Raw genomic sequence first — 24,302 nt, 5'->3', positions numbered from 1 at the left:
GGAATATTACTCAGCCATAAAGAAGAATAAAATTATGGCTTTTGCAGGTAAATGGATGCAGTTGGAGAATATCATGCTAAGTGAGATAAGACAATCCCCCAAAACAAAAGGCCGAATGATCTTGCTGATAAGCAAATGATGATACATAACTGGGGAGGGCAGGAGAGAGGCAAGAATGGAGGAAGGATGGATTGTATAGAGGAAAAAGAGGGGTGGGGAGAGGGTGAGAGGAAGGAAAAATAACAGAATGAGACAAACATCATTGCCCTAAGTAATGATGGCTACACAAATGGTGCAACTCTACTTCCTGTACAACTAGAGAAACAACAGTTGTACCCCATTTGTGTACAGTGAATCAAAATAATTAATAAATTAAAAGATGATGAAAGTAAACTTTCCCTTTTAGTCATCTCTTTTAAGCATCAAAGTCTACTTTAAAATATTTGCCTTTCACAAAACATGGATCTGTGTGTGTAAGTTAGCAGAAATGGGCACATGACTGGTTTCTCTCTGCTCTCTGGTAACAGAGTCCTCACAGCACAAACACAGAACCAAAAGGGTCAGATTCACTTCTTACCAACATGTTCAGCTGCTCATTTAAAGAGGTAGGGAAAAGCAAACAAACAGCTCTATCACCATCACTGGTCTGGAGATCTTTGTGGCCGATCTTTTTCATTCACAGTGCTATGGAAATATTTTTATATAATTATAATCTGGCTTAATGCAAAAAGTCATGGACAATTTTCATGCAATGATCCAACATCCAAGCCTTTATTGCTCTGATATTTGATGGTAATGTTTGCCAGTTACATCCATATTTTACATTGTTCTGATTCCCAACAATGGGAAAAAGGATTATTAAAAAGATACACATATTTCATGCATATCACACTGCACCCATAAATATGTACAATTCTGGGTTAATCAAATTTTTTTTAAATATACAAAGAGATGGAAATGTTCACTACCCTGGTTTTGTCATTATATACTATATACATGTGTGGAATTATATCACTGTTTCTCATGATTTATACACAAAAAATAAATAAATTAGAAAATTTGAAAAAGCCTGGAAGGACCTTCATCATGAGAAAGTCCCGCACAGTGGAGTGGAGCTGACATCCCTGCAGGGGACTGGGGTCCCAGGAAGCCAGGAGTGCAGGGAGTCCCAGCCCCTGCGGGGGATGGCATCACAGAAGACGGCCTTCCCCCGTGAGGGCTGAAGGCCAAGCAACAGGAGGAACGCGTCCATGGGGTCAGCACAGCTGGCCTGTCAAAGCCGGAGGACACGGGAAAGGCTGGCCACAAAAAGGGACCCTGATTGCATCGGTCAATCATTACAGGGCCATGAGGGCACATTCCTCACCACCAGGAGGGAAGAATCACGAATATGCAGAAAGGAAACCTAGACGGGATTCCGCGCAGTCCGGTTGGAAGGGAAGCCCTAGATTAACCGCATGCTTTCCAAAATCTACTAGTAGATATGGAAATAATTTCAGTGCAGATGTGTGTGTACCTCTACAAGTCCCTTCTCCCACTGCGAGGAGCCTGCCTCCTGTGATCCTAATTGAGCCACTTGTCTGGCACAGTCCTTATCTCCATTCCCAGAGGGCCTGAGATTAGTAGCCCTGCACACACCCTGAGGTCAGCCAGATCTGCCTGGCGCTGTCCTCTGTGGACTCTTCCCCAGGGCAGGAGCCAGGGCCTCCAGGATGGCTCACTGGTCCACCTGAAAGGCAGGTGCAGCTTGTACACAAGGAGCTCCAAACATCTTGTGCCAGGAAATAAATAAATTCTCTAAAAATGCCATCATGGGAACATGTCAAAAGGATGGTCTCGAAGAGGCTGGCATTGGCCAAGTCTGGGACAATTTGATCATTAAAATAAATAATAATCATGGATCTTTGCCCATTGAATAGAGCAGGGACCTCTGAGTGCTACTGATAGTGCACACATGTGAACTAGTTTTTATATGACCTCAAAGTAATCCACAGCCCCAAACACACACTGCATGCCCATGCAGCCCTCAATGACAAAGGGAAGGGGCTCCGCAGACACCACCTTAATAAATGATGGAAGGTGACTTCATCAATAACCCAACAAAATGAAGTGCGCCACCAGGTAGGATTCTGAGCTGGTCCTGCCAAAGACACACCTAACCTGAACCCAGTCACAGGAAGCCTCCAATGAACCCAGACGGAGGGCTACTCTACAGAATAAATGGCTGGTAATTTCCCAAGTTTTCATGATCCCAGAGCGGAGGAGGGATGAGGGACCCTTCCTGATGCAGTGAGCTCGCCCCTCACGACAACCAGAACCCAGACATCTTGCTGCCGAGACTATTCTGAGAACAACTGGACAGAACTTGAATGGGCTTTGGTAGTTTAATGGTAGTACAGTATGAATGTTGTTCTCCTGATTTTGAAATCTGCATCAGGCTCTATGGAAGAGTATCCTCGATTACAGGAAACGCACACTGAAGTACCAGGGAGTACTGGGGTGTCCTGTTGACATGCTCTCCACTAGCTCAGGGGACAAACAGTCTTTGTCCTGAACTCACAACTTTTCTATTGAAAAAGTTTATTTCAAAATTTAAAACTAAAAATTACGACAGTCCTCCTTTGTGTGGTTATACAATGTTGCATCCCCGGCTACAGCTGAGAACATGGCCATTGGTGAACTTGCTTCTGGGGAGGGGAAACCCACTCCCTTCAGAGTTTATACTTATGTGACTCATAAAATATTTTATTGTTCTTAAAAAGACATCATGCAATTTCCCTTTCCTATTGTCAGGAATAGAGGGCAGCATCCTACAATTCATGATGGTCGGATTTTACTATCAGCTATGAATCATTTTGTCGTCCAGGATTCCCAGCAGGAATTTCCAGATTGCCATAGGAACCTGGGAACATGGTGGCTGCCACCATGTCTAGACATCTTCATCTCTCTCTGTACTTCATGCAGCCGAGGGTCCATTTCAGCCTCCCAGCTTCTCTTAAAGCAAGCTGTGCGTTTCCTGTCTGAACCTCCAATTTAGGGGAAAGAGTCCTTTGTGTCGTGGATTCGACCTAATGTCACGGATCATCTGTGATTTCAATTCTCACAGTGGCCGAATTACCACTTTTGCTTAGAGACCCTTTCTCCAGGGCTCCAATCTTCCTCCAGCTTCCAGAAATAGGGATCCAACCTCTTGCCTCCTCAAGCCTCGGGTGTAAGAGCTTCCCACTTGGGGTAGACGCTGCACTCCCTCCCCTTCATGGGTTCTCCTACCCCTGCCTCTGGCTCAGTGGACTGCCTTCCTCAATTTCCCCCTCGTAAGCTCGGGTGTGTCTTTCAGCGTCCTAACTGCACCCCTGCATGCAGTTCATCTCGGGGCGTCAGCTAATGAAAGGTGTTATTTGGGAAGTAGTTGGTGAGGGAACAGGTCATAGAGGTAAGCACATCCCAGCGGGCACAGTCACCAAGTGCATCCTGAGTGGCAGGATTGGGACAAGCAAAGGGCATCCATGTCTGTATGAATTATCTCCTTGGGTAGAGGAGGAGAGGCAGAGAGAAAGAGAATATATAAATGCTGAAAATAAGAGTGACCATTGGCCGTACCAGTGATGCACACAGGAATGGGCACAGAAGGACAGCCCGTGGCTTTAACTCAGCTTCAGCGCTGATAGTAAATGTGCATCATCAACCTGTGTGTCCACTCACTGTCCATCAAACCAGAGTGTGGAAGGGCCTTTAGAATGCGTTTGCTGGCAGCTGTTGCGTGGTCCTGGGAATGCCTCCAATCAGGGAGAATCAAGTTGGACAGCGAAATGACCGCTGCCCTCTTTCAAGGACCTCTCGGTCCTCCTCTTGCCAAGGTGGAAGTGTTGCGGACCCAGAGTAGAAGGTCTGTTTCTGAGCTGATTTTGAAGTCGCATCGGTACCTGTTAGCCTCTGCTTGAAATTTCTGGAGACACATTTGCTGCTTTGGCTAATACCGAAAAGTCAGTGTTGGCTTTTTCTAGAACAGTATTAGAAGATTGTTTAAAAAAAAAAAAAAAAAAAGAAAAGAAAAGAAAAAGAAAAAAAAAAAAATAGAGATTCATACTCTACTGAAGCTACCACCTTTCTTTGAGTTTGAAATTAAAAAGTGAGTCAGAGCCTCAAAGAGTGAGGTCCTGTTGGACAGGAAAATCAGCCAGCTACCAGGAATTGGTCTTAAAATGGGCTTGGAACACTGTTCTTAAAGTGGGTAAAGGTGGGAAAACGAAGACACATGAGTCAGTACTGATATTTCACATCTTCCTTAATGCCACCCAGGCCAGCATCACTAACAGTTACTAACAAAGTGAGACATTTAAATTGACACCATTGTGATGGAAATTACCAGATGACTTGGCTGTGGCAGGCTGGGCTACTCACCCCTCCGCACTGTGACTCCCACCAGGCAGAGGGAGGGCCCCACCCCCGGAGTTCTGCTCCCCTTCATATCTGCACGTTGCTCCTGCGATGTATTTCTGCCATGCTTTGCTGTTGTAACATGATATTGGCCCAGAAAACAGGACTGGAACACTGATTCGATACAGCAAAGGAGCAGAGCTCACCTAGAGAGGCAGCCTGGCGAAGACAGCCATGGTCCCAAAGGTCACCAAGATGGTCTTTTTTCAGTAGATCTCAACCTGGTTTGAAAATACCATCCCACGAGGAAACATCTAATTAATACCTAAGCAGCTATATAATAGTGGAAGTATTTCAAGATCTTAGAAATGTTAAATATTGGATTTCACTTTATAAGATTAACAATATCACCAAATAGGCCTTGATGGTATTCCAGATATTCTGAAATCCACAATAACTCTCACTGTGATTAGAGTTCAGTGTATTAGTTAGTCCTCAAAAAAAAGTCAGCATAAAATAGACATGCCGTCATTTATGTTAAAACCCTAACAAACATCTCGAGAAAGATGGCTCAGAGAACTGCCTCACATGGCCCTCCTGAGCTCCTCATGGGCTTCCACAAAGAAACAGCAGGTAGAATCCGGGGGTGATGATGCCTTGTGAAGTCCCAGGGTCCCAGTCATAGAGCTAGGAGGCAGCCATCGATGGCTTTGGGTTCACGAAAGGCACTCCCTTTGCAACTTTAAATTGGTCTGGCGGGCGTGATATATTCTAAGAAAACTTAGTACCACGATATTCTTTTCTAAATACAAACAATCCCCTAAACAATCTAAATTCACAATAGCATACAGTTTCTGGAAAGTCCAAGAGACTTATAGCATTTGCCACTATTCAAAAAATAAAATAAACCCTTCGTATAACTATGTATTTTAAAAACTCATGACAATTTTTTTCTGAGATCACATAAATTTATTGAACACGTTTTGATGTAATTTCATGTGCAAGGGAATTGAACTTCCTTAAACTGGGAGATTTAAGTGTTCTCTGCAGCTGATTTGAGTTTGGGTTTTTCCCCTACAGGGGCCTTCGCCCTCACAGCTTGGGGCTGTCCTCTGGGTTAAGGGTATTAAATCCCAGTGGGAATCTCAGCTGGCCTTTGGCCAGCAGGACGTCACATTGCCCAAAGGCCCACACTTCAAACAAAAAGAGCAGTATTTTTCCAGCGTTTCTCATGAGCTTCGTTTGTCCTGGGCTCAAGCTTCCTGGCATTGTTCTAGCAGGTCCGTGGTCCCTTTCCTCATGTTCCCATTTGACTGTGCATGGATTCAGCCCACTCACAGAGGGTAAACGTGTTTTGTGTGAGTCATCCAAAATTTGAGCCTAGATGAGTGATAGAAAGTGAACAAAACGAGTGCAGGTTATAGAAAACGGGCACATGTGAAGTCCTGCGCGCCGGGCTCCTCAGAGCCCCCTTTCCAAGGCTTCCTACTTCTGCCTTTGTTTAGCGTCATTCTTCAGAAAAGCCTTCAGAGTGTTGTTGCCAGCTGTTCTACTCACTCCTGAATGCAAAGCCCCAAGGTCCTGAAACACCTCCCCTCCATCCCTGCTGGAAGTGGGAGTATGTGTCATGAAAAGCTTCCAGAGGATAGCAGTGCGCACTGAGCCCATTAGCTGTTCACTTTGCAAACATTTATTGAGTGACTACTGTGTGCTCGGCACTGCGGTAGTAACCATGTGCCTGGGATGTAACCATGAATGGACAGCAACAATCCCTGCCTCTGGGTGGCTGGACATTGTGGACATTATAGTGGGTCTTGATGAATGAAAAGACAGAAAAGCAAGTTTGGGCAGAGGTAATGGCACATGCTAAAACTGAAAGTCACAGAATGGCATGGCAGCCTGCAAGCAATAGTTGCAGATTTTCCAAGAGTGCTGGAAAGTAATATTTACACTAAGGAGCAGCTGGGAGCGTGGAGAGATGGGTGGCTTCCCATTAAGAAGGCTTTGACTGTTCCTGAGTCTGCCAAAATTCCTGGCATGTACTAATCAAATATTTGCTGAAATGAGGTAAAAAAGCAATGTAAAAGTTAAGTTAAAAAAAAAAAAAAAAGTAGCTGGAGTGTTATTTTGAGAAGTGCAAAAGTTCTTATAAAAACTATGACTATGTGGGTTATTTATCAGAAAACCACCCAGTGGTTTTCTGATAAATAAATAGATGAAAGAAAGAATGAGTGACATAGGGAATTAGCACAGAGATGGAGGGGTCAGATTTGCACCTCTGACCTGTAGCCATTGTGTATGTTCAGCAAGTCTATCAGGATGGGAAAGGAAAAGCAGGGACAAGACGGACCAGGAGCAAGAACTGGCCACACACCCTCAGGTCCCTGCTAGAACTCCCGTGGCCAGCCAGCCTGGACCTCAGCAAGGACATTGGGGACAAAAGTAGGCGCAGGGCAGAAAAAATTCGGATGATAAAGCTAAATTGGGCTTCCAGGTTGGTTGGGATTTTAAATATTATGACTTATGACAGAAGTAGTCAAGATTATGGATGGTTCCCCCTTAAGTTTTGAGTGGTGGCATTAACAGCCATAGGTCAACATTATCCAGCCACAGGAAGCAGATAACAGAGAGCCCGAGGAAGCGCTTTTGGATTCACCTGTTACATCCAGAAAGGCTAGCCAACGGGAAGGTTGTGCTACTCTGATACATACCAGGTGAGTCAGGGCACGCTGCATGTCCCACCTGCTATGTAATTTGTCCTGTATTTCCTGGCTAGTCCTGGTGGCCTTTCTTCACATAGACATCTGCTCCATCGACACCTCAACATGCCACCTGGAACCTGGCCAGGCATTGCTTGCTGACCACTCTTGCTCTTGTCACTATAAAGCTCCTGATGCTTGCGGACAGTCTCCCTGAGTGTGGCTCCTTCTTCACAGGTTCAAGTGCAGCTATGCAAAGTGGGATTAAGTGAGGAAGTCGGCTGTTGTCACCATTCAAATGCAGCACGGCCCTGTACAAAAGCAGAGCCTCCTCCCAGGGAAAATCGTTAATGTTTTAAATTTATATTTTCAGTCAAGTGATTTTTGAAATGTCTTCAGATAAAAATTAATGTGTTAGAAAAGATGGTAAATGTCTTCCCATCTTAGCATTAGAATGATTAAAAGTCACTGATCTGTTCTTTTGGGGGCCATTTAATTTCTTCATTTCAAAAGTTTATTGCAAGTTTGTAAGGTTTCGTGTTTCTCAGTTTCTATTTCTAATGTGTGGATGTTATTTCTATATTTGTTAAAAATGTGTCTGAATTTTGCACATTTCTAAGATGATCTGCAGGTGTGAAGTTTCTGTTCAGATTTTTAAGTAACTTGATTTTTTCAAATCTTATCTTTACATTGGAAACTCTAAGGTGCTGGGGCTGATTTATTTTTTCAGAGGACCAGCTTGATTTTTAATGGCTTCTTCATTCTAGAAGTAAATTAAGAGTGTTTATAAAAAGTCTTACTAATAAAATTTTGTTGCTGTACTTCAGGTCATGATTTGAGACCTTTAGCAAGATGAAGGGGCCATAAAGCAGCTGGCATGATAAATCCGGTTAGGAATAAAGGAGGATCATTTATTTTCCAGCCTTCACTAATATTTCCTGGAAGAATAATTTTGGAGCTGGCGGGGGCGAAGAGCGTGTTAATCTTACTTGCTGTAAACTCTTTACACTTAAAACCAAGCAGTGTCACCTTCAGGCCCAGGTCTCATCAAAAGTCCCAGACAACCAGCAACACTCTTCAGCGGGTGCATCCCAGGTCAAGGTCAGACGGGGAATGAAGGTCACGTGTCTGCAATGGTGGTTTCCCCGGGGTCGGCCAGGTGACCTCCTCTTAGCAATGTCTTCTTCCTCGCTGACCACACCCCGGTTCTCCCTCCGAGGCAGCCGTGGCAGTGCACGGTCTGAGGCATGAGGGTCACTATTAGGCCCTGGATATTGAAGTGGCTCTACAGCTCCCTGGAAGTCCAAGGCAGTTATACCCGGATTCTGATTTCACGCCCGGAATCATGCATTACCCCAACTGTGCTGAGCTGATAAAGCGGAGGCAGAACCAAGACAGCAGGGAAAGGACTAGAGCAGTGACCTTTCTGATCTCTGCTTCCTCAGCCTGAGACGGGACAAGTCACCACCGATCAGGAGAGGGGTCAAGCCTGAAAGACACTGGCAAACACCTGTGATTTATTTATAAGAGATCAAGGAAGCCACTGCATGAACTTCCCCTTACTGGGAATTCTTTGTGTTCATAGCAATTCTCTCTTTTGACAGCGAACTCCTTGTGGACCATTCTGTCTCCAGGCTGGGTGACAATCATCCATTCCACTTGCATTTTGCTTAAAGGTACAGTAAGAACATTACAGAACCTCAGAATGAGACTCTTGGAACTTCACTACTAGATTCCCGCCTGCATGCGATTCTCTGTGCAACTGGGTGAGCTGTGGTACCTGGTTTAGGTCGAACACCAGCCTGCGCATTACCCGGAAGGTGTTTTCAAAGAGATTTACAATGGAATCAGTAAACTTGGAATGGAGTAGGTTTTCCTCCATAATGTGGGTAGACTTCATGCAGGCAGTGGAAAGTCTCAGGAGCAGACTGACTTCCCCTGAGGGAGAAAGGCCCCTGGCCCGCCCTGCCTTCTACTCAAAGGAACAGATTCTTCCCTGACTCACCAGCTTGCCCTGCAGACTCTGGACCAGGTCACCCTACAATCTCTGAGCCAGCTTGTTAAATTAAATTAAATTAAATCTGTCTCTCTCTTCCTAGCTAAATAGGTAGATAATGTTATGGTTTAGATATGAAGTGCCCCACGAAAGCTCATGTGTAAGAAAATGCAAAAAAAAAAAAATTGTTTAGAGGTGAAATGAGTGTATTGTGAGAGCTTCAATATAATCAGTGCCTTAATCTACTAATATGGATTAACTGGGTGGTAACTAGGTGGGATGTAGCTAGAGAAGGTAGGTCACTGGGGGTATGCCTTTGGGATTTATATTTTGTCCGTGGTGAAGTGAGCGCACTCTCTCTCTCCGCCTCTGCCTCCTTATTGCTGTGCTCCGAGCTGCTTTCCTGCCCCACACCCTTCCGCCATGATGTTTGCCTCACTTCCGTCCACAGTAATGGAGTCAACCATCTATGGACTGAGACCTCTGAAACCATGAGTCCCAAATAAACTTTTCCTATTCTAAATTGTTTTTGTCAGGACTTTTGGTCATATCAGGAAAAAAAATGATTAAATAGATACATGATAGTTACATAAACTGAGTAAATGTATTAAGTGAGTATTAAAAAGACTGAAAGATGATAGATACATAATACTGATAGTGATAGATAGATGTTAGAAATATACACAAGTATCATAGATACAGACAGAGATAAACCACATACACATACACACTCACGTACAACCATTGATCCTGTTTCTCTGGAAAACCCTGACTAAACAACAGCTTAGCTCTTCTCACATCCTGTCAGGCAATCAAGAGCGTTTGTGACATTAGCCCTTATAGTGATATAATGATACAGGCCTCAGCAATTTACTGTGGTTTTCAGGAAGTTGCTTAGACCTTTCTGAACCTATGTACCATCTTGATAAATGCTAGTCACCATTTTCCTTTGGTGAATTAAATGTGAAATCAACTGTATCCGTAGCCAGTGATACGGCTGGTTTGAACTTCTCAGTGAATCCATCTTTCTTGGCCAAAAATTGGTGTGTTCCACGTTTTGGGACTGCATGTAGGACTGTACTTCTATCCACTGTTTCTTCTCAGGACACAAAGGGATGCTTCCAGAACTGAGTCAGCTTCACGTTTCCCGAAGGCAGTCAAGACTTTGCTCAGAAGACCAGCAGATAACTGGACAGCTAGTTGGCAGGTGACCTTGAAATTGGGAGATAATGGTTTGAACTGCTGATCAGTCCTCATGTATTGACTACCTTTCAAAAGAGATAAATCCTAAAAGCAGAAATTTTGTGAAAAATAATCAGATTCTCAAATGAATCAAATGGGGGAAAAAATTAAAAGTCCCAAAGCTAACAAGTGAAGGCAGTGTGGGAAATTCTAATTTTTTTCTGATCAGTGTAAATATTGAGGAGATGCTTGTTTCTTAAATGCAGGTATTATCTGATCAACTCTCAAGGCTTATAAGCATCATGAATAACATCTCAGATATAAGATCAACATGAGTTATTAGAGATAATTTTTAAAAAGAAAAACAAACTTTTTTTCAAATTGACTTTCTGCTTTACCTTGAATTTGGTGTTGAGACGGCTTTAGAAGGGTACATTTCAGAAAGTGCTGCCTCACTCTTGATGATCTGGACCTACCACTGACCAACGCAGGCTCCCACCTGCTGCAGATGGGACTTAGAGAGTCCCTTATTTATTAATCACTTCCTAAATTCAATATTTCTAAGAAAAGACTCAGTGAAAGCTTTTAAGGAAAATATCATCTTCTACTCTAAAACTACATTTCAAAGTGATAATGTGGTGTTTTTCATAGAGCACAAATGAGACCATTTGTTTAAACATCAAGGCAGACATGACTTAAATGAGAAAGAACCAGGAAGGGGAGAACCTCTTATCTAATGTAGACATAGCCAGAGAGTTACCTCCGAGGCTGTCGGGGGACGCATTCGGCGGCAAGCTTTGTGCCAGACATCATCTCCAAGCATCAGGACCTGGTCACCATGAGTCACCAGATTGTGGCCCAAAGTGTTCTCAACAATCACATAAGAATGGAAGTCAACCAGAGACTTGTCCCACCGCGGAGTGTTGAAAGCACCCAACTAGTGGCCAGACATTTGACTGAAATCCAAGGAACAGGCATAGCAGTTTCAACCAGAACTTTTCCGGAATGTCCTGGGTGGGAGGCGGCATAAAGTTGAGGAATTTTAGTAGAGTTTTCTTTGGGAACAAAAAGAATACACATACTGATAAAACTGTGTACTTAGCTACTTTTTATTTTTGTCTGTCACTTCTTGGGTCAAATTATGAGAAATGATGTCTTTCTGCATTGGTCTTTAAAAATAACTAGAAACTTTTTTACACAAGTTAAATCCACCACTGGAAGTGTTCACTCAACCTTAGCAGTTATTGTTTTGTCTTCTTCCTGTTTATTTTCTCCTTTAGCATTAGTTCTTTAGAGATGTTTTATTTTGATTTGCTAATAACGTGGGACAGGCTCTTCTCTCTGAGACTGTGAGAGAGTTTGTAGGATCAGGAAACAGATAAGTATCCACAAGAATAGAAACCTAGTACCCTGGTTGACCTGAAGCAATCAGTCTGACACTGTTTATCCTCATGACCTCAGTGACTACTGAGGAACATAACGGTTTGCCCTTGGCTGAGGTCTGAAAGGCATTTCCATAAGTCAGCTTTTGCTCTTTCTGACATTGAAGGCCTGTGCTATCTGTTCTTCATGGGAGCTGTCTCAGCAATTAGCTCTCAGTTTTAGGGGAAAAGAAAGAAATGTTGCAGGGTATTTTATTTTGTAATCACAGATAATAGATCACAAAAAACGTCATGGCTTCCTATGAAATAAAATATTTCCTAAGGACTCTCATTTAAAAATAACAGTGAAAAATAATGTGAACACTCTAAATTAATGACTTTGAGAATTACTGGTCCTTGTTTCCACAGGAAACAAAGTTACCCTTCTTATCAAATATTATCAGTCTTCAAACTTCATGAAAATTAAAATACATAAGAAGTGATAGCCAGCTTTTTTAAAGTCTCTGTTTCTGTGTTCTGTGCTCTTTTATCATGCTGCATAATGTGCGTTGCTCAATTTGAACTTGGTTCCCGGCTCGGCCGTTCACTGTTCACTGTCGAACACACGTGTACGTACACACGCAGGAGATGAGACAGAGCTGTCTCCACCTGGCACCATGCACAAGGGCAGAAGAGAAGGAGAGTCGTCTTCTCCCTGGGCCAGGAGAATGGGGCCAGGAGTTGGGCACAAATACCAGAGAGTAAGGAGTTGGTGTGTTTGATGAACCTTGCTTTCTCTGATGCAGGTTTTCAAGTAATTAATTGAACACAAGGGAAAAAATAGAAGTAGGAGAAGGGATGTCCAGCTCTGGTGAAGCACAGAGTCATGGTCAGCATAGGGAAAATGTTAGGAAGAGAGAGGGCCCAAGGGGGAGGATCCTAACTGTAGGAACAACAGGTATCCCCCACAGCTGAGGGAGATCGTGAGAGGAGAATGAAGGCTTTGGGACCTTAGTTGGTTATGGTGTAGAGAATAAATTTTAGGGGAAGAAACTGGAGTCAAGACACCAGTTGAAAGGTCATGACAGTGACGTGGTCTGAAGGCCCCTTGGGGGTGGTACTCTCTGAATGTTCTACCCTTACTGCTCTGCTGGTCCTCACCTCCCCAACACTGTGACCACATTAATTACCTCTTCCTCCCTGGCCTACCAACTTTTTATTCTGTGTCCTGGACTCAAGCTTCCTCAGGGCCTGACACCGTCTTTCTCGACATCCCTCCTCCGCGCTCGACATCACCCACTGAAATAGTCCCCACTGCCTGTAACGGCCGCTCTGCTCATCTTTCTCTTCTAGTAAGCAGCAAACTTCCTAAAGGTGGATACCGTGTCTCCTGGTTCCCTGGCATCTGCTCATAACCTGGAGTAGAATGAAAATTCAGTGGAGGAGCGTAAATGAATGTCTGAATGAGGCGGGCGCAGGCCTGTGCCCAGGAGCTGCCTACATACTAGTGCTATGAATAATGAAATTGTAAAAATGAACTGTATAAGTCCCTTTAGTAACTAGCTTTTTGAAAATAGGCCTTCTAAGAAAATGAAGGGTAATTAATAAGCTTTTTATTTTTTTTTCAGGGAAGGTCAGTAAATTCTCCTTAAGCCACTATAGCCTCAATTTGCATTCAGACAATGAGCGTGCTCCTCACGGTTGCTCTAAGTTGTTCTGTGAAGCACTTAGCAGATGCTCCAAGCCTCTCTGTCTGCGGAGAGCAGGAGAGGGAGGAGGAGATGAAAGTGCCTTGCTTTGAACACGTCCTCTAACCGCTTCTCTGCCACAGAGCAGATCCCTCTGACTGTCCCCACAGTAGCTCAGAAAAATGTCACATGAAAATCAGTGCCCTGTGCATGGGGAGGTTATGCCCATTTCACACCAAGTCAACGACTTTATGGAACTGGTCCACACGTACCTTGTCAGAGCTCAGATATGGTGTGCCGAAACGATTAGGCGGAAAGTTCTGTGCCTTTTATCTAGGTCTGGAAAGAAATTAAATCGATGAACTGTGAAAGCATAATTTATTTTCTTTCAGTCTTTTTCAAATCTTTCTGCCACATCCACGTGATCATGGCCACTGAAGATACATGCGTAAGTGAACCAAGTTTCCGTGAGTTCTTTCTGCCTCTTCAGTTCATTTCACTACTTTTTCAAAACACCACTTCAGTCCATAAGTTGATTTCTTCAACCTTCACAAGTCTCAGCCATAGTTTGAGAATCACAACTTTTATAATCACCCTTTGCTGTACAGCAAGATGGAAGCAGTAAAATCAACATCTGTGGGGTAAACTCTGCTATTTCACTATTATTTCCATTTTTGTTATTTTATCAATTTATTTAATCAAACTCAGTGATTCAAATTTCTCATACTCTTTATTGGTGTTTTAGTAAACTTTCTCTTCCCAACTTCTTTCTGTGTTTTTTCTTTGGTTTTTCTGAATACGGGAGGTCTCCAGAGGGAAACAGAAGAAAAGGCCCCCAAAAGAGAAAAGAAGGTCCACATCCACACACCTGTGAGCATGGCAGTGGGCGAAGATGAACTGCAAGAAGTATATAAGGTAAACCAGACTTTAAAGCCGTCCAGCTTAACATTTATAGGCCTGCCCGTGGCTGTTGGACTTATTCTGCTTTCATTCCACAAAGATTTTGCAGCAGTTATTGTCTGTCAAAGGCAATTGGGGACTGAAAGATAAACTATAGATTTCTGTCATAAACATGCTTATAATTTTGGAAAGAGAGAGGAGAGGGAACCGTAGGAGGTGATTACTTGGAAATACCAACTTCTATAGGCCTTAGTTTGTCCAAGATGGACTGCTAGCTATGTGCAACAAACTATTGAGAGAAACACCATAGTGATGTCATTTCCAGTCAATAGAAAAATCTAGGCCCAGCTTTTCTCAATCTTTGCGCAGGAGTCAATTTGAGGTTAACTAATCAGGTCTTCCTCTAAACCACTCTCTTGATTGCAGGCCTTCCCCTCTTTGAGGACCTGATTAACAGCAATTATCAATTCTTAGTGACACTCTATGCTTGTGACAACTGCAGAGTGGAATGAACTCATTCTAATCTTAGTGCACATGCTCTGAAGACTGGACTGGGATTTTTCTCATTTCCTCTTTATAAAACAATAGTCATCCATAGAAGATTTCAGAAAGTTAAGGTGTGTCTCGGTAAACGTGATTTGGTCCAGATCCACTTTTCTCCTGCGGAGAGCTAGAGGTCCTTATGCATCTAATTTGTATCATTTGTTTATAGAGATAAACAAAAAGTGTATGTCAGAAGAAAGAAACCCAAGAGAATGAATAAGCCCTTAATTATTTTCAAGAAAAAGTTCATAAATCAGTCTTTCCTGGGGAATGATTTACATTGTACTTCATAGGTCATTTCAGTGACTCACATCGTAACTGAAATGTGAGGTACATACACTAGTGGCAAATAAGGCCAGAATGGGAAAGTTTTGCAGAGAAAGGAGGAAGCATGGAGAAGAGGCACAGGCAGACTTGCTCTGAGGCTACGCTGTCCCCTCCCTCTGGGATCCTCCTGCCGCCTTCCCAACCTCAGGTTCCGCGACTGTGTGCGTGAAGCTTCAGTGCCGTCCCCCAGGTCACATGGAGGAGGTCACTGGGGTACTGTGGGAAGTTAAAGGGCAGTGGCATCTACATTTGAATTCGAGTCCTTCTTTCTCTTCTCTCTTCCTTCTGTACACCCAGTCCAAGGCTTCCTCTACTGCCTCTATGCAATGGAGGAGATGACCAAGTCCTTTCTCCAGGGCCGTAGATCCTCTCCTGAGCTGCCCTGCCTGCCGAGCATTTCTCTTGGAGACCATTCCTCTCTTCCAACGCAGCACGGTTAAACCTGCTCCTTGTATTGGCTGATCGCCCAGCTCTGTGCCTCGCTGTCGCTTTTCCGTCAAGTGCTGGAACTGTCACTTCAGCTGCGGAAGGCCGAACACAGGAGCTATCTTCAGTGTCCCCATCTATTTGGTCACTTGTCACAGGTGTGCTCTCCATGCTGTGTGGTGCCTGGGTGGGAGCTGAGACAGGCACGGTGACACAGGGCCCCACACTCAGTCCTGAAGACGAGGCTGCTACTCAAACCTCACCCAGTCACTGTGGTCTGGGTGTGTTTCGGCCACTGCACCTCCATCAGCTCAAGTGGCTCCGTAGCCTCTGGTCATCACTGCAGTGCGAGCCCTCACCCAGAGCCTGGTAAAGTGAGCCTGTCCACAACTGAAGCACAAACTACACGCTCCTGGCTGGCGGTCCACCGCCCCTTCCTTACAGGAGACCTTCCCGATGTTGCCTCTCAGCCTAGCAGGTGGCCCAACTCCTCCAGAGTGGACAAAATGTACCTTTCCACAATTACCTACAGCACAGGAGTGTGTAACTCCTCTGCCTGGAACATCACCCTGACCTGTTTTATTTTAGGAGAAAAAAAAAAAGCTCACAATTTTCTCACTTATCAATGAGCATATTTTAAAATGGAACGTATCGATTTCTGTTTGACTATAAGCTTCAGAGAGTTCAGTGTTCCTTACTGCTCATATACACTTGCATGTGTGCACACACACACACACACACACACACACACACACTCACACACATATGATTCAGATCATCATACTTCTTGTATAAGAAGCACATTATTAATTGGAAATTTTGTTTTATAATCCATCTGCATATGTAAATAATTACTTGTAAAATCTAAGTAAAAATTATCTATAACTTTCAAACATACCATCTAAAATAGATAAGCTATGCAGATAATAGAGAGGACACTGCAAAAACCCTTGCTAAAAGATGGTCTTGGATCCTTGCAGCCACTACTTCAATTCCTAGGTTCACTGAAGTTGCACGTGGAACTTTTTCTTTTGTGGGCCTGGGTTGTGATTGATTGTTTTTTCAACACAAACAGCAGTAGATTAGGAAATTAATTAAGGGAAGCCTGAAACACCTCCTCCCTTGCTTCACTTCCAGGGCTGCTAAGCAGATGCGGCAGCCTTGAGAAGAGACAGTTCCTCCGCAGTGGGAGCCCGATATAGACGACTGTGTGATGAGCAGCCTCAGGGGATCCACAGAGAAGGGATCGACTGCGACCCACTACTGAAGAGCACGTGGAGGAGTCTACTGCAGCTACGTCCTCCAGCTGGCAAACGAATATGTACCAAGTGAAAAAAGCTAAAAAACAAAAACTGAAATTAAAAAATAGAACACTGTAATAGAATAGGCTCTGGAAAAAAATATGACATAAAAATAATACATTTGGAGTTACAAATTTATAATTCCACATGAGATAAACTACCTTCTCATACTCTCACATGCTGCTTTGAAGTTTTTATTACATATATATGTAAATTGAAATATATTTAAAAATGTACTAAGGCACTCCTTGAAGATCTTTTGAGGGGGTGATACTTTAAAGTAAATCTAATTTTTTGTCATTTGTATATTACACCTTAATATGTATGGTATATAAGTTTGTGGCTACCTGTTTACTGCCACTTGTAAACAATAAAATTTTTTTCTTTAAAATAATTCTTTAGGGTATAAGTTCTAAAAGTCATTTTCTTCAGTCATTCATTGGTCTTTTGTTTCTCCAATCCTAAAATAGAATTTCATATATTTCTATCTTTGTTTAATCGACACATAATACTTTTATGTGTTTACGGGGCAGAGTGTGACACGTCAATAGATGCAGGCCATGTGTGACGACCTGATCAGGGTAACTGGCAAACACCCATCATGTCTTTGTGCTGGGAATGTTCAAAGTCCTCTCCACCATCTGCCTTGAACTCCACCTTTAACTGCTGGCAATCATTTCTGAATGTCCCCTGCTCTTCTTCAGTTCACATTATGACCTCACTTCCTCACAATTTCCTATACAAAATAATTGATGCTTGACTAATATCTGCTCGTGTCATGATGCAGTTATTTGGGCATGTGGCTCATTTGGTCTAACCTTAAGAGTAGGCCTCACGGCTTATGTTTTCAATTTAAGTCTGAAGTTAAAGAGAGAGAGAGAGAGAGAGAAGGCAGGTAAACGTGAAGAAAAATCCCTTATCTTCTCAAATCAAAACACCCAAAGTCCTTAAGCACTGCCTGATCATAGGCGTAGTTGAAGTCTAGTTAAAAGCCTTACTTGAAAACACCAGAAGAGCCATCCTGTCCACGGCCTTCAGGACCCCCCGAGGCTGACCTCTGCCCTGCCTCTGTCCCCTTCCCTCCACCCTTTCTGAAACCTTACTTCCCTATCCATAACTTCTCCCAGTCCCACAGACAGGCATGGGCTCTTCTCTCCAGTTTTGCTGTCTGCATGTGTTCTTCGTTTTTCCTAAACGCTGACATTTTTTCATGGGATAATGTTTACTGATCCTTACTAGGTGCCACTTTGTGGCCTCCTCCAGGATGTGGGTGGGATTTTTCCCACTGAGCCCTCAGGATACCTATCTGTGTTTTCTGTTTAATACTTAATCTCTCACCCACGTCTGCTTCGAAAGCCTAGATCTTATGCTGGTATCTGCCACCAAGAAAGCACTCACAAAAACTTTTTAAATGAAATAAAGAATGAAAGTATATTTTGGGGAATAAAGGGATGAGTTCATGTCCTCTGCGTCCCCTGCTTATACTGTATTTCTTTTTTCCCTGTGGCGGCAGCTGCTGACCTGAACGTGTGGCTCTGTGTGTACGCAGGCACTTCGGATGTGGAAGAAGCGTTGTTTGTTGGTGCTCGTTCTTGAAAGCCTCCCTCTCCACGGTCCGCGTGCCTGTGGCAGTGGATTTGGTGTGAGGGTCCCTGAGTTCTCCTCTCGGCCCCACTGTATACCGAGGTCCTTGCTCACCACTGAGTTCCAAAGCAAGGTGTCGGGATCACTTCCCCACCTGAGCTTGGCAGTCTCCTGGGTGGGGTCAGCAGCTGAAGGAGCCACCCCATCCCTGTGTCTCTTACACAGCCATCTGCACTAGAGGATCTTGGTATTTGGGAATGTAAAGCACCACTTCCAAAAAGTTAAAAACCTACCTGAATACCAATGAAGAGTAGATGTGTTGAAAGGTTTTCTGCAACTCTTTGACCAGTGATGGAACCAGTAAGAACAAGTAGAGTTTCATCCCAGAAGCTTTAAGAAAGAGAGAGTTGAATTGATCCACAGGAAACGCATTCAAAACCAGACTATGACAGAGACGGATAAATTCAATTCAGAATTTCTTGATCCTCATAGGACAACACAACCATAACCTGTCGGATTACATTTTACCACTGAACAGAAATCATAGTTAAACTGTAACTTCTTGGTACCTAAGCTCTATCCAAATAACACACAGCAAATTCAAGCATGTTAAAGTAAACACTAAAGGGGTTTGGGGAATAATCACCCACTATGGTATTTCCTTATTTCTAAGTTTTAGATGACTTTTTTTTTCCCCTCTGTAGTAACAACCATTTATTGCAACTGCTGTTATTTTCCATTTTAATTTTCATTTGTTCCTTTTAAATATACATGAGAGTAGAATATATTTTGACATATCATACGTCCATGGACTATAACTTTCCATTCTTGGGGTTGTACATGTTGGAAGATTCACTGGTCATGTATTCATATAAAACAGGAAGTTATTTCTCATTCACTCTATTGTCTTTTTGTTTTCTATTCACCTCCTTTTCCTTCATTTTTCTTTGTCTAATCCAATGAACTTATTTCTCCCCACCCCCATCAGTTACTTTAAAAAGTGCTACTCTTCCTAGTGACTCAACAAATTCAACAAGTCCAGAGGTGAACTTTCTCCTCAGAGCGTAAAGTAACCCATGGGACCTCAAAAGCAAAAGAGATCAGGCAGCTCAAACAAAAGCGTAAAGGCTCACACCTGAGGTGAATCCACCCAAGACTCCAGGGTTCTGCAAAGAAGACAAAGGACACCCTAAAAGGCGGAATTAGCCTTTCTGTGTTCCTCCAGGATGTCCAGTGTTGCTAGAAGTTTCCCTTCAGTCTCTTCCTATGATTTCCAGAACTCTCTGATGTTTCCTCTTAGTTTTTTTTTTTTTTTTTTTTCATTCATTGACCTCAAGGACTTAAGGTGAAATTTTACATCAACCTCAGCAAGTGGTGTCACCAAGAAAGGAAGCAGACAGGGATCAGACATCATTTTAGCGTAACACAAATCAATGACTTTTATAAAAATATGGAACGCTTCACAAATTTGCGTATCATCCTTGCGCAGGGGCCATTCTGATCTTCTCTGTATCGTTCCAATTTTAGTATATGTGCTGCCGAAGCGAGCACTAGGTGATTTTTCTTAATGGCAGTTGTCCTCTCTGAGAATTTGGTGAGAATATGGAGAACTCTCTCACAGCATTATACATAGTACTTTGGGGAGAACATGATCTCTGAAACCCACCGTAGGTTTCTAGCGATCCCTGAGCCCCAGGGTTTTTATTCTCAACGGTCGAAGTCCACGTGGAAGAGGTGATACTGGGTCACAGCCAGGGTTTCCTTTCAAGGAGAACATGCAGACACTCATGGTGTGGAGGGGGTCAGCAGACTCCTCTGGTCTGCACAGCAGGGGAGAAGTCTGACCATTTCCATCTGCCATCTCTAAATGACGGCCAGTCATGCCACCAGAGTCAGGAAGTTCCTGGACTGCAAGGCAGTAGGCTCAGTGGCTGGCAACCGTGAGGAAGTCTAGGTGAGATGAATGTGAAAATACCAGCAGGAAAGAGATGCTGAGGAGCACAGCGAGAGGAGTCTGCCCCTTCTTTAATATGCAGTGAAAATCCACAACTATATATAACTGATGATTTTTGTTCTTGTTTTGCAATAAACATTTCTGTCAGCTATGAACTTTTTAAAAAGGTATAATTTTCAATGTAAATAAAACCTGGAGTTTCAGTTTCCAAGAAAGGTGTTGATGAACATGTAAGTTGTGTGGGTCAGATTGGTGTTTAGCACTAACCGCCCACAGAGGAGGGGAATAGGGCCACAGGAGCGCCCCAGAGCCCTGAGCACCCAAGACACAGCTTCCCGGAAGCATCAGCAGCCACTTCATGCTATTCATTATTTTTGAGACTTGGCCCAAATATTATTTAATAGCTTTAGAAAAGGTCCATTCACACATCACTCAGTGAAACATGATGTTCATTTAGATCAATGGCTCATCTTTAAATGAATTTCACCAGCTTATTTTATTACAGGTTTCCTTATGCATCTGAAATAAGTGAAGCAATCGCTGTTCCTGCATGGGCTGCAGAATTTGTTGAGAGTCAGAGTGCTGGTGTCATTTCAGTGCCATCGAATGCTTTACAGGTAGAGTGAGTTAATTCCAAGAACCGTTCTGTTTTTCATCCAGGTCACAGAATCATAGGAAGGCCTCTGCAAGTTAACTCTGCCAACAGTGAAACCCAATTGTCAATGCTGTTATAAAATTATTAAAGTTCAATGTTGAAGATAAGTTAATGTGTGTGTGTGTGTTTGTTTGTTTCTTCTGATACTACATAACATAAATTCTGGTCAAGCACAGCATTATGGTAAAACAATGTTTATGCCAAATTAAGAAACCTGTGGGTTCATTTGTAGTATACACATAATTTATAATTTCATACAAATAAGCCTCAATATTTGATCAAATGTGGAATGATGACATATATTTTGATATCCACATGCTTAGAAGACATTAACATCAACAATTTGGACAAAAGTGGTGTGGAATAAAAATATTTTGTATTTTTTCTATGTTGTCCATCACCAATCAGGTGAGCCCAAAAATACCTCTGAACTTTGGTAACATGATCCTCTATATTTTGATTAGCATTTTGCTGAAAATCAGTTAAAATCTTCAATTAGATTGTTCAATGATTAGAATAGCAGATATTATTCCCTTATGAAGCTACTAACAAATTGCAATTATTTAAAACAAAATTACCAAATTGAAAAATGGTCTAAATTAATTATAAACAAGCAAGAGATGAACCACACAAATGAAGTGTAAGAAATCATAGAGTGTTCAACATTTAAATGTGGATTCCATACAGCCACACCCTGCTGATGGACACCTCAGTCGATGATGGACTGCAGTTCAAGGACTGTGCCACCTGTGTGGCAGTGATGTCATACCATCTCAGTCCTGCACCCTCCCACTTCCTTTGGGCACGACATTGCCCAGTGATTAATTCCTCAGCACTTAGTCCCACTGTTAAGCCACATGTGACTATAATTGCATTTTGGAATGAATTGACTTAGTATAAATATTGCTTACAAGAGTCTTATTTTTAAATGAATAAAATTATATTTTGTAACAAATTAAAGTGAATTTAGAAGGGTTACGAATTTTCAGTGCCCAAATTTAATTCCTGTAAAATATATTCAAAAGAATCTTATGGAAATATTTATTGAGTGAAAGTATCCTAAATGAAACGACATGAGAAAATTAAATTAAATATTTTAATACAAAGACAAATCATAAATGAGAATATCATCCTGCTAAAACAATTTGTGCTTACCAGCTACCTCCGCACCTAACATGATGTATTTTATCATTATTAAATATCAATCATACACACATTTCTTTCCTTTGTCCGCTGACACCTGCCCCCGTGGTGTCTCAGAAACAGCGAGCATAAAGAGTGTCCCAATCCCCACTTCTAACATTGGGGTCTCATGAGGAGCCGGGGCTCCCGACAGAGCTGCCTGAATCCATGTCCGGCACAGGACAGAGACAGGATGAGGCCATCACGCCTGGTAGTGGCAGAAAACAAGGAAGTCTCATCAGTAAACGGTAAACAAAGCTCTGTGTTGATGGGCGTGTCACAGGGACACGGGAGTCAGACAACGCAGCACCCAATGGTCACAGCTGCAGCAGTCTGAACAACCAAATAAAGCAGTTTTGGACTGTGACCCAAAGCATAACACAACATCCAAACACACTGAAGCCCATGCTCGGATGAGTGAATAGGGAGAAATCTCCCACACGGAATTCCAGAATGCTCTATGCACTCCTCCTCCTCAGTGGCGGTGGTGAATGGTGATTTCCAGGGCAATGCACAGGCGTGGAAGATGTGGAAGTAGACCTGCAGATGTCCACAGCTCCCAAGGTCAGGAGAGAGAACAGCAGAACTCCTGTCCATAGCACGTCCCGCTGGAATGATGTAAGACTGGTACTGGACCTCTGTGTTTTCCCTCCCAAAAGGCGTAACCCAAGTCGAATCAGGAGCAAAACACCAGGCAAATTCTAGCAGAGAACTATCCCACAGAAGACCTGATGACCCTCCTCGGAATATTCAGGGGCATCAAAAACAGTCTAAGGCATTGCCACAGCTACAGGAGCCTAGAAACAGAACGCAGGTGACACCCTCAATGGGATCCAGAGTAGAAAAGAGCATAATATACTAAGTAAAGTGGTCCAAACAAGCTACAGACCTGCATTAATAATAATGTATTAATATTGGTTCATTCATTGTAACAAATGTAATATAATATGACTATAGGGAAACTGGGTAAGAAAAGGAGGTCATGACAACTGGCCAAGAGATTTTAATTTTCCTATAATTCTAAAACTATTTTTAGAAATAAATTCTATTGTTAAAAACAATTAAAGTTCGTGTGTAAAGTTACAGATTTTCACTGCTGCTTCAGCTCCAGCATTGCTCAGCCATGTGCTGGCTGCTTCCCCAGGTCCTTTGACCAGAGGTCCCAGGGTTCTGTATTTCATTTTGTATTACTAAAGTGCTTCAGAATTTCTCGCAGAAAGTAATCCCAAATTTATAGAAACACAAGTAAGCCATGATTCTGAACTGTCTAACCCTCAATAAATGGATACTTTGTTTAAAAAAAAAAAAAAAAACTCATGGTCTAGAAAAAGATTTGATTTCTAATTTAGTCACCATAAAATGAAACTTTGATGGTAATTTTATTTAAAAAATTAAAACAACTGTACTATGTCTTCCATAGAAAATCCTACTAAGACATAATTATGAATCTCTGCATATTTTTCCCCCTTGAGCAAATTATTTTTGCTGGATTCATTCTTGATTTTAATGAAACATATTCAGTGAGAGGGCTGGGTCTTGCATGGAAATGAACATAGTTGGTGACTACTTCAGGAAAAAAATATCTATGTTCATTGTCTTAGTATCAAAAACGATGACTACTTAATGAATATTAGTGCATCCATTTTATTTCCAATTAATTTTGTTTGAGGCATCTTACCTCTTTTCTTTCGCAGTGAGGATATTCCCATTCCTGATGTTTCTCATGTTGACATATATAAATAGGTCAGCCCAAGTCTTTCTCAGTCATCTCTTTGTGCCTTCATTCAGAGCAGCTTTCTTTAACAAAGATTACCTCACTAATGCCACTATTTCTTACTTGCAAATATTTTATGAAGAGGTACAACATTCTTTTAGTTGTAATTTGACTTGCTTCTCACTCAACGACTTCTTGATAATACTCTCGATCATTTAAACATAATCTTATCACCTTAACATAGTTTGGTATTGCTCATCTTTATAACTAATGAAATGTTCTGCACAACGTAGCAGACTTCACAGAAAATGACTGGGTTGGTGGGGGGACAATATGAACCAAAACCTCTGAGAAGAATATCTGCAATGGTAAATTTGAGGTTAGTGAAGTCATCTTGCTATATAACATGAATG

The sequence above is a fragment of the Sciurus vulgaris genome (assembly GCF_902686455.1).
Source record: "Sciurus vulgaris genome assembly, chromosome: 4".
Taxonomy (NCBI): domain Eukaryota; kingdom Metazoa; phylum Chordata; class Mammalia; order Rodentia; family Sciuridae; genus Sciurus; species Sciurus vulgaris.
This window is presented reverse-complemented; position numbering follows the sequence as displayed.